Genomic DNA, 10743 nt, shown 5'->3' with positions numbered 1-10743 from the left:
CACCAAGCCCTGTGAGCTCTGCCTCCCAAGTATCTCCTGATTCTTTCCACACCCCCTGCCACCATCCTTGGCCTCCTGCGTCTTGTCATCCGGGGCTCAGCCCAGCCAAGTAATTCCTGCCACCCCCACCCCCGGACCTCCTGGCCCCAGCTTGCTCTCCGTGCAGCAATCCCTGAGCACGAGCCTCTGTCCTGTGTACCCTCTCCCCTGCTTTGCTTAGTACCATACTCCTGCTCAGCCTCCTCGAGGAACACGTAAATATTCAAGTCAATCCCAGACGCAATGACACCTCACTCCTGAATATTTCAACAAGTGCCTGCTAAGATCTTTGGTGTGTCCTGCACAATCAAAATTCCCTTTTCTTTTCTTTTTAAAATATTTTATTTATTTATTTGAGAGAGAGAGAGAGAGAGAGAGACAGCACAAGCAGGGGGAGCGGCAGGCAGAGGGAGAAGCAGGCTTCCCGCTGAGCAGGGAGCCCGACCTGGGACTCGATCCCAGGACGCTGGCATCATAACCTGAACCGAAGGCAGCCGCTTAACCGACTGAGCCACCCCAGTGCCCCAAATTCCATTTTCATACCAATTTAACTTCGATGTGGGAAGAGCGTATAAGGTGCAATGCATGATCTCGTTCTGCAATAGTCCCTGAAATGAATTGCTGTCCTTACTTTGCTTTGATCCAGGGCCCAACCAAGAATCACACAGGATGTCTGGTCGCCCGTTGCACTCACTCGTCTCCGTCACCCCTCAGGCAGCGCCCGAACTTGCCCACCAAAGCCCTCACCCCGCTGCGCGGAGCGGCTTCGGCGATGATCTGCTTTACCTTCTGAGCACGAGCTCCCCGAGTGCAGGACCGAGCCTGGCCCGGGCCTGGAGGTGTCCCCCCTCTCCCCGGAGCTCCTGGCGCACGGACAGCGTTCAGCCAGTTTTCTGAAGTTGAATCGAAGAGATGACACCCATGCTGGGTGTCCCTCCGCTGTGGAACCCGCCTCCTGTAGAGGGGGCGCCGCTGAGCACACGCTCTGAACTCAGACTCCCCCGCGGTCTAAGCCTACGGCTGCGAGGGCAGCTCAGTCTTCGTTTGCACGGTGTCCTTGTCTGGCACAGAGGGAGGCGAAAGGGGACACCCAGGTGGGGATGTGGGCAGAAGGGCCAACTGGAGGATCTTTCTGAGGATCTTTTATTTGCACCCAGGGCCATGAGTGCCCGGGAGGCCCAGGAGTGCCTGGTAAACGAGGACTGGCTGCGAGGACCCAGCAAATGCTTCCTGGACGATGGGCTCACTGGGTCACTCTCTCTCCAAGGCCCTCGAACTGGCAGGGAGAGTGACACGCTGGCTAGAATAACAATGGCCCGGACTGGGTCTTTGGAGGGGCAGGAAGGCCTTAATGGCCCTGCGAGACGGAGAGGTCATTCGGAGTCACCCATATTTATTGACACAGCCGTGACTGTTCCTGGGACAGCTGTGAATCAGAGGAACTGCTGGGAATAGCACTCAAAGGCCAGACTCACACTGTCTGACCAGCGGCCGGCCACGTCCCTCCCTCACCCCTGCCCCCAGCAGCGGGGCAGGGACCTCGCTGGGGCCCGTCCTGCCCAGACTCGGGCACGGCCCCTGCGGGCTGGACACAGCAGGACGCCTGCTTCCCTAGCCTCCTGCCCCGTGCCAGGGCGAACTTTGTGCCTTTGCTTGCTCCATGCATCATATAGAGCGCCTACTGTATGCCAGACAGGCTTCTAAGCACTGAATTTGGTTATTCGGTCCACATGCTTGAGCGCCTACTGTGTGCTAGGCATGGTCTAGATACTGGGTTCCTGTCATTGGTCTTTTTGTGCACCTACTATGTGTGTGCCAGGCGTGGTATCAGAATGCTTGCCCAGGGCAACTCAAGGCAGTAAAGCCCAGATCCAGGCCCTGCCCTCACTTCCTTTGGGTCCCAACAGTGCTGCCTGGGGCTGGGGGGAAGCAGTTTTCCCTCAGCCCAGTGGGGATCCATGAGCCCCAAGGTCAGCTTGCTGGGGGGGGCAACCCCTTAAGGGGGCGGCAGGAGTGCGTGGCCCAACTCCAGCTGGGACGGGCATCGTGCCCTGGCCGCTCACAAGACTGTGGCCGCGGCTCTCACCGGAGTGGCCCCCGTTGCTGGGAGACACCGCACAAAACAGTGCTGGCTGTTCTGCAAACCTGGCGTCACCCCCAGCCCCGAGGCCACTGCAAGGAGCCCAATCCCCTAATTAGAACCTGCCGGCTTGGCCCTCAGCCTCTCCAGGCCTGAGCTGACTTCAGTGGCCGTAAAACTTGCAAACTCTTTCCTGTGTGCTCTCTTGGGACACAGCCTGCAGGAGCTTTGGAGGCCAGTCACTTCCCCTGGCCAGGGACGGGGCAGGTGCAGCTGCGGCCTCTGGCCTCCCGGATGGTGGAGGCTGTGGCTCCCGGCTGTGGGACTGGCCCACTGGCCCACGCCTCTCAGGGCCTGGCACTCGGGGGGCACTGGGAAGGGACCACCGCACAAGTGAGCACACCCCTCCCCAAGCCCTGGGAGAGGCCTCCCTCCAGCACGCTCACTGCCCCAGCCCAGCTCCCTGGCCTTTGGGGGTTGGCCCTGGGGCACTTCCTGGGCTCTTCTCTGGGCTTCCATGCCCTCTCTCCAGACATACTGTGTTGCCCGGAATTACTCGAAACTGGGAGACAAAGTTTCACCCGTCTCTGCATCTCAGCACCCACCTCTTGGGTCCTGGCTCCCGCGGGGAGGAGCCACCCCTCTCCTCCAGGGCTCAGAGATATCAAAGCCCAACTTCTCCCTACAGACCCCCAGAGGCTGGAGTAGCCTGGGCCATCAGTGTCTCCAGCCAGGTGGATCGGACTGGTTCCAGCTCAGAGGCAACTTGTGTCCAAGCCCGGGCCGAGGTTTCTACTTGGAGAAGGTCCCCATGGTTGGGCTGGCTGAGGACCAATTCGGAATTTCTGACTAATCCCAGCTGTCCGACCTCTAGTCCCCGAGTGCAAGGGAGCGGCTGGCACTAACCTTCCTCCCCCAGGTTCTCCTCGGCCCTGCCTGTGTGAGAGGTGGCCAGGACCGGGTCAGGGCTTGGCACCCTGCGGTCTTCTGCTTCCCCCTTTTGCACCCCACAGCCCATGTCAGTTTGCAGAAAGCCAGGGTTCCAGCCTCCAAGAACTGTGTGCAGGGGTTTCCAGCAGGGCCAAGCCTGGCTGCAGGGTTTCTGGAAAGATGGCTGCTCTTTTCTGAGCTCTAAGAGGTGTTGGTCCACACCTGTGGGATTCCCTGGTGGGAGGCCTGAGCGAAGGGTGGTCAGCCAAGCCGGGGACTTCAAAGGGCTCCTCTGGACCCCCTGCTTGGGCCTCCAGCTGCAGAATGGGCCGAGCTGCCAGGGGGCAGCTGGCAAAACATGGCTTGTCTTGCTGGAAGCACCAAATCGCAAACAAGGATGGGGCCCTGAGGCGGCTTTCTGATCAGAGTGGCTGTAGGCTCCTCCCGGGGTGTGGGGGACTGAGGGTAGCTGCAGGCTGCAGGCATAGGTGGCATCTCCCTGGGGCCGAGTAGGCGGGATCTGCATTCTCTCCGTGTGTGTGACCCTGGCTGGTCCTTGGCCACGTCTCCCCGGGGGCGGGCAATGATGATTACTCATTCGTGAGGAACCCTACGGGGTCCAAGTGGGAACTCGATGGACTGTGGTCATGACACATAAGGAGGAGAGGGAACTAGAATTTATTAAGCACCAACTGCATACCTGGCTTGGTGCTTGATGTTGGGGATGGAACGAAGGAGACACAGCTCACAGGAGAGAGAGAGGGGAGGATGTGAGTCCAGGCCGTGGGCTGCCTGGGATCAGCTGGGAAGGGGGAGGCCAGGCCCCTGTCCCTGTGGGTGGAGCCGGCCAGTGTGTCCAGAGAATGAGGTCTTCGGTGGGCCGTGGCCCTGGAAGGAGGGAGGGGTGGAGGGGAGGAAGTGGTGTCTGGGCCAGGCTGCAGCTGTACCCTCCTCCCAGCCTCTTTCCAGCTTTCCCTCGAGGCTCCCGGCCCCCTCTCCTCCTGTCCATGTTCCTAGCAGAGGCTGTGGGGGCCCTCCCCCCTCCCTCCAGGCCACCTGCCTCCTGGTGTCAGGCGTTCCCGGGTGACTCAGGAGGGTGGAGAAGCAGCCTGGACGCGTCTCAGGATCCTCGTCCATCTCCTCCCGGCAGGCGGCCAGAATTCCCCACCTTTTCTGTGGGACCCGGATGGCCTGCCCGGCTCCTCGGTCCCACGGAGCACATGGGATTTGAACCCTGTTTCCACTCAGGAAAAACCTGGTACATTCCACTCAGGAAAAACCTGGCTTGTCCATGGGTGTGGCCAGCTGGCCTTGGCCAGGGGCCCGTGCCCGCTGAGCTCCAGTGCCCGGGCTCATGCACCCCCAAAGGGACTGCTGCTCGGCCGCGCTGACTTAACCGAAAAGTCATTTAAAATCTCTCCAGGGGCGCCCGGCTGGCTCTGTCGGGGGGGGCGAGCGACTCTTGATCTCGGTGTTGTGGGTTCCAGCCCCAGGCTGGGTGTGGGGATTACTATTATTTTTTTAATTTAAAAATAAAATCTTAAAAAAAATAAAATAAATACAATAAAACCTCTCCAGTTGCTGGGTCACTGAGGCCTGGATGGAGGATTCCAGGCTCTGGAATCCGTCCAGGGGCCAGGCCTGCAGGGCTCAGGAGACATCCTCTAGCTCCTGGCCTCCCTGCCCCGGAACCTGTTCCTCCCAGAGGATAGGAGTGGGACAGGCCCTGGCCAAGCCTGGTGATGAGGCTTGCTGGATGCTTCCATCCCCTGCTGTCCAGTGTGACGGCACTCAGGGAGGCCCTGGGCTCGTATGGCGTGGCCCTCAAGGATGGCAGAAGGTCGCACAGCCCTGGGCCTCGGGGCACTGGGACGGGCGGACACTGTAGAGAAGCACCTTCCTTTCCTTCTCTGCTCCCCCCACCGCCGGGGATGGCTAAGACCCTCCCAGGACATGGCCGGTGAGGTCAGCTCCTCGCCAACAAGACCACGGCTAGGCCCTCCAGGCCATGCGGGGGCCTCCGGGATTCTCCTATTATACCAGGCAGCCCTATAGGTGCCAAGCCAGGGGAAAAAAGCTGGAACCCACCCCTCCCGCCCCTTCGTAAATCATTTACCTCTTTTCTTTTTATAAATCTCAGAGGAGGTCTTTATTGGGTCTGAAGTTCTTCCCTGCGTAGGTGGCTATGAGAAAGTGTAGAAAGTGCCTGAGTTCTCTCCCTCCTTGCGGGGACTTCCGGAGAGGAGGGACAGTGACACTCCAGGTCACTTGACTCTCACCACCCACTAGGCTTTTGCTTCTCTGCAACCCCCCCGCCCCCGCCCCGGGTGTTTTTTGGAGAAAGCTCTCCGTGGGCACGGGGCTGAGCGCTGGGCCTGGGTGCAGAGGTCAAAGGTCAGGGGCAGCATGGTCAACTGCAGGACCTACTAGGCTGGCCGAGTCTGCTGTAAGTTAGGGTGGGAAGGTAAGGGCGTTAGGATGAAGGCGAATCCGTGTAGGGGATGTGCTAAATGGACGCCTCTGCCCCCCAGAGCCTGTGACTATGACACTTAGCGTAGCCAAAGGGACTTTACGGATGTGATTAAATCAAGGACCTCGAGGTGGGGAGATTATCCTGGATTATCACAAGGGTCCTTCCAAGAGGGAGGCAGGAGGGTCAGAAAGGGCCGAAATGATATGAATGTGTGTGTCCCTTCAAAACCCCTGCGTTGAAGCCCCAGTGTGGCTGTATTTGGAGATGGGGCCGCTAAGGACATAACGAAGGTGAAATGAGGTCATGGGGTGGGGCCCTGATCCTGTGGAGTCCATGTCCTTTTTTTTTTTTTTTTTAAGATTTTATTCATTAATTTGAGAGAGAGAGAGACAGTGCATGAGCAGGGGAGTGGGGCAGAGGGAGAGGGAGAAACAGACTCCCCACTGAGCAAAGAGTCTGACGCGGGGCTCGATCCCGGCACCCTGAGATCATGACCAGAGCTGAAGGCAGACGCTTCACCGACTGAGCCACCCAAACCCCCAGTTTGTGTCTTTATAAGAAGGGACACTAGGGAAGCTGTTCTCTCTCCCTCTCTCCCTCCTTCCCTCTCTCCCTCTCTCCCTCCCTCCCTCCTTCCCTCTCCCTCCCTGCTTCCCTCTCCCTCCCTCCTCTTCCCCTTCTCCACCCCCCCCCCCCCAGGGCTGTTACCAGGAACTGAATGGGCCAGCTCAGTCCTTGATCTTGGACTTCCCAGCCTCCAGAACTGTGAGAAATAAAATGCTGTCGTTTCAGTCATCCAGTGAATGATATTTTGTACGGCAGCCTGAGGACAAGAGAGGGGGAGGTGCGGGGCGGGATGGAAAAGGGCCCATGAACCATGAACCAGAGAATGCAGGCAGCTTCTAGGAGCTGGAAAAGGCCAGGAATTGGATTCTTCCCTAGAGCCTCCAGAAGTCAGCCCTGCCGACACCCTGATTGTAAGACCTCTGGCCCCCAGAACTGTAAGATAATAAATGTGTGTTGTTTTCAGCCATTTTGTGGTAGTTTGGGACAGGAGCGGCAGGACGCGAACACAGGGGCCGTGAGGTCTGGCCTGCCCTGTCTGGCCTGGCTTCCCCTACCCCTTCCCCTAGTGACAGCCCCCGGCCCTTCCCCCGGGAACCTCCCACCCTGCTCCCAGCCCATCCCTGAGTTTGGTGTTTGGGTGCAGCTGGTGACCGGAGCAGGGAAATGTCAGAACCGTTTCTCTCCCAGGCCGCAGGGCAGGTGGCCTGGAGCCCGGGACTCTTAGGGACACCACGGGCGCAAGAGAGAACGGCTCTTTCCACCGAGGTGGCTGAGGTCATACGAACGTGAGCCTGAAGCCATTGTCTGCCGTCCAGCCACTGCGGTGGAGGCCACACCGGAAATCGGGAACGCAGAACGGAGGGAGGACACCCTAGTCAAGCCCCGAGTGACTTGGACCTTCTGACATAGGAACCACTAGATGCCCTGTTTGGCGTAAACAGGTGGCATTCTGTCCCTTGCAACCTGAAGCATCCGATAATCATGTCACTCACTCCCCACCATCCAAAAGGAGCTCTCTTTTCTCAGCTGGGACAGAAAGGGCTGGAATCACAGCCAGCCCCGTGGGAATCATCCCCACTCGGGTGTGCTTATCTCAACCGCGACCACGTTAGTGTTTGTGGGGGGTAATTACGAACTACCACGCTGGTCCTTGAACAATTTCATTCGGCTTCTATGAAAACCTGAGTCCTGCCTGCTTGAATGTCTTCTACTCGTCATGGTATTGCACGGGTCGGGGTGGGGGAGCAGCCTCTCCCCAGGGGAGCACCTGCTTCCGTTATCCTGGGCGCCCCACTGCACACGGAACCCTCTGTTCCAATGTTTTTTTGTTATTCATTCATTCATTCATTCATTCATTCATTCATTCACTTATTTATGTGAAGGCTCCACACCCAGTGCGGAGCCCAACTCAGGGCTTGAACTGATGACCCAGAGCTCAAGACCTGAGCTGAGATCAGGAGTCGGACGCTTAACCGATGGAGCCACCCAGGCACCCCCTTTTCCAGTGTTTTATTCCATGACAGTCTAGAACAGAGTACATGGGGTGTGGGGAAGAAAGCGCATGTGACTCTGGAGAAAACTCGTGGGTGCACGTGTGACGATGGGCGGAGTAAATGTGCACGCAGGCCAGGGCGATCACTATCAGTGGCAGCACAGAAACGGGGCGGGCTGGGCTCTGTCGAGGTCTCCGTGGCTTCCGTTCTCACAGCCTTGGGACAGAAGAGTCACCGCTTTTGCTTTGGGGTCTGGGTGTGAGGCCACCGTTACACTATTATTTAGTATCTTCCACGGGCCCCTCAGATCTTGGCTCCACTTTCCCCCGCTTCCCGCCTCGAGGCTGCCCTGTGTGCACAAGGGGCTCCGTGCCCTCCACCTTCTGGCTGGGAAGCCCCACAGCAGGCTAGAGAGAGGGAGGAGGCTAAGGGCAGGGGATCCACTCTTCCTGGCTCTTTCCATTCTGAGCCTGTGTGAGTGTCCTGGGGTAGCCATCACAAAGCACCCGAGACTGGGGGCTTAAACACATAAATTTGTTCTCTCACAGTTTGGGGGTCATCAAGTCCGAAATCAAGACATGGGCAAGGCCACGCCTCCCTGGAGGCTCTGGGAGCATCCTTCCGGGCCTCTCCCGGTTCCGGGCCGCTTAGGACCACTCACTTGGCCTTCCTCTCTGTGTCTCTCTGTCTCCTCTCCTTCTCTTACAGGGTCACCAGTCAGTTAGGAACCACCCTAAATCCAGGGTGATCTCTTCAGTTCAGGATCCTTAAATAATTCTACCCGAAAAGGACTTATTTCCAAATAAGGTCACATTCCGAGGTCCCAGATGGACGTGAATTTTGGAGGACACTGTTCAACCCGCTGCAAGGCCCTCTGGGACTGGCTGTGTCCTCTGATCGAAGGTCACTGTCCCCCTCAAGGTGTCCTGATGTGCTTGACTCTTTTATTCTGGGCTCGGGTCCTTCAGTGCCTTTGGTGGTAACTGCTGTGCTGTGGCACCAGCCCTGGGGTCCCACGTTCTCTTTACTCCAGGTCCCCCTACACCCCGCTAGCAAATGAAATGGACTCTCCTTGAACGACCTTGAAGTGCCAGCTGCCTCCGGGTGGGATGCTGATGGGCAGACCGACCAGCGCTGGGCACTCGGGCCATCTCCTTCCATCGTCAGGATAGTGTCACTCCCTCCCGAATGAAGAGAGGGACGGTGAGGCTGAGTTCCCGCCCGAAGTTGAGATGGGGCTCAGGTCTGACTCCAGACCTCTGCTCACAACCATTACTCCCTGCCCCGAGTAATGCCCTCCTTCTCTCAGGATCCCCCGAGCAGCCAGTTCTGCCTCTGAGAGGCGTCCTTTGGGGCGTGGCGAGGTGGGGACAGTCTTGTCGCTGCAGGTGAATGGAAACCCCACTCCAGCTGGCTTCAAGCAAAAGAGAGAAACTATTGGCTCATGTGCATGAAAAGTCTGGGGTGGCGGCCTCGCCCGAGGCACCTCTGGATTCGGGTGTGTAAACGATGGCTGAAGAAGGCACGTGTCCCTCCTGTCAGCTCCGTGTCTCTGTGCCAGCTCCATTCTTGGGTGGCTCTGCCTGGGCAGGGTGGGGGACAGGATGGCTCCTGACCTCCCAGCTTCAGGTTACCGGCAGAAAGGGAGCTTCCGTCTCAGTGATGCCTGCAGACGTCCCAGGGAAGACCCTGGTGGATTGGGTCACATGTCGGGCAGATGGGGAAGGTGCGCGGAGGTCTTATCTGTCCCCTGCAGCGGTGGCAGAAAGGAGGGGCGGCAGGTGTGGGACTGGGGCTTCTTTCGCCTTAGCAGAGGCCTCGTCTCTAGCCAGAGATTGGGAAGGAAGAGGTGGGTAGTCTGTCTGGGGAGGGGGATGAAGACACTTGGGTGCGGAAGGGCACCCTACCTGGCCCCAGGACTTCACACCATAAGCCCTCCCTAGGGCGGGGGCTGCTGCCTCGGTCTGCCTGGGCTTGGCTGTCCCCAGCCGCTCTCCAGGAAGGCTCCGATAGAGTGAATGAGCAGGATGGAGCCCCACCTGCCACATCCTTGCTGTGTGACCTTGGACCAGCACCATTGCCCTCTGGGCCTCTGTTTCCCTGCTGTAAAAAGGGGGCCTGTTCCCCCTTGTCGAGAGGACCAAAGGAGGACGCGCAGGCATCTGACAAGCGTCCTGTGTGGATCTAGGAGCCTGACCTCCGAGTCTCATCTTCAGGCCCGGCAGTGAGGCCAGCGCGCCTTAGTGTGTTTTCCGGGTCCCCTTCATGTCCCGTCTGGTCATCTTGTGGCCAGGCAGCTTGGGGGCCCACAGAGGCTGGCCGCTGGTGGCCTGCTGTCCTTATTGCCCTCCGTCTCCTCAGTCACCGCTCGCCAAAGACTGACGTGAGTCACGAGAGGCACGGGGCGGGGGGGGCGGGGGGCTCCGCCTCCTCCAGGCCGCCCGTGAGGACCAGGTCTGGTGCCAACTTGGTGGCAGGCCAGCACAGGCCACAGAGGAGAAGGGACTCAGAGCATCTCTAGCTGAACCCAGGCCCTGCCTCCTCCCAGCCAGAGTCACACTTGGGGCCAGCCTGTCCCTGCGGTGCCTCCGTCTCGGCCTCTGAAGGGAGGACAAACTACCAATCCCAGGGCAGCGTGTCCAGAGCTGAGGGAGGTGGGGCGTGTGTGCGCCTTGCGCGGGGCCCGGTCACTAGGTCGGAGGCGTGGTGGCTAGCTGATCGAGCAGCCGGTGTGGTTTGACTCTGCTCCAGTCACTTGGTCCCCAGCTGTGCTGTCAAACTGTTCTTTCCTTGACTTACAGAATTTCCTTCACTTTCAGTTTTAACAAGCAGAGGCCTGGGTGTTCTGATTCTCTGGTCTCTCTCTTCACTCTCCCCTCTGCCCTGGCTTTGCTCTTCCTGTGTGTTGGGTAGGGGTCGAGGTGTATGGCTTCGATCGCCCTGGTCCCTGCTGTCTCTCTTTGGAACCTTGGCGGGGGAGGGGAGGGGCATCATCTCCCCCATCCTTGCCCTCTGCTCCTGTCCCTGGTGAGATGCACCCTTGATCCCAGACTCCCTCCCTGGGTGTACGATTAGAAAGGACAACCTTTCACTTCCTGTGTCATTTGTTTGACCCCAGTGGGGCCCATCCCCGCCCCAACACCTCTCTTTGACTCTTCCTC

The sequence above is a fragment of the Ursus arctos genome, unplaced genomic scaffold (assembly GCF_023065955.2).
Source record: "Ursus arctos isolate Adak ecotype North America unplaced genomic scaffold, UrsArc2.0 scaffold_32, whole genome shotgun sequence".
Lineage (NCBI taxonomy): Eukaryota > Metazoa > Chordata > Mammalia > Carnivora > Ursidae > Ursus > Ursus arctos.
This window is presented reverse-complemented; position numbering follows the sequence as displayed.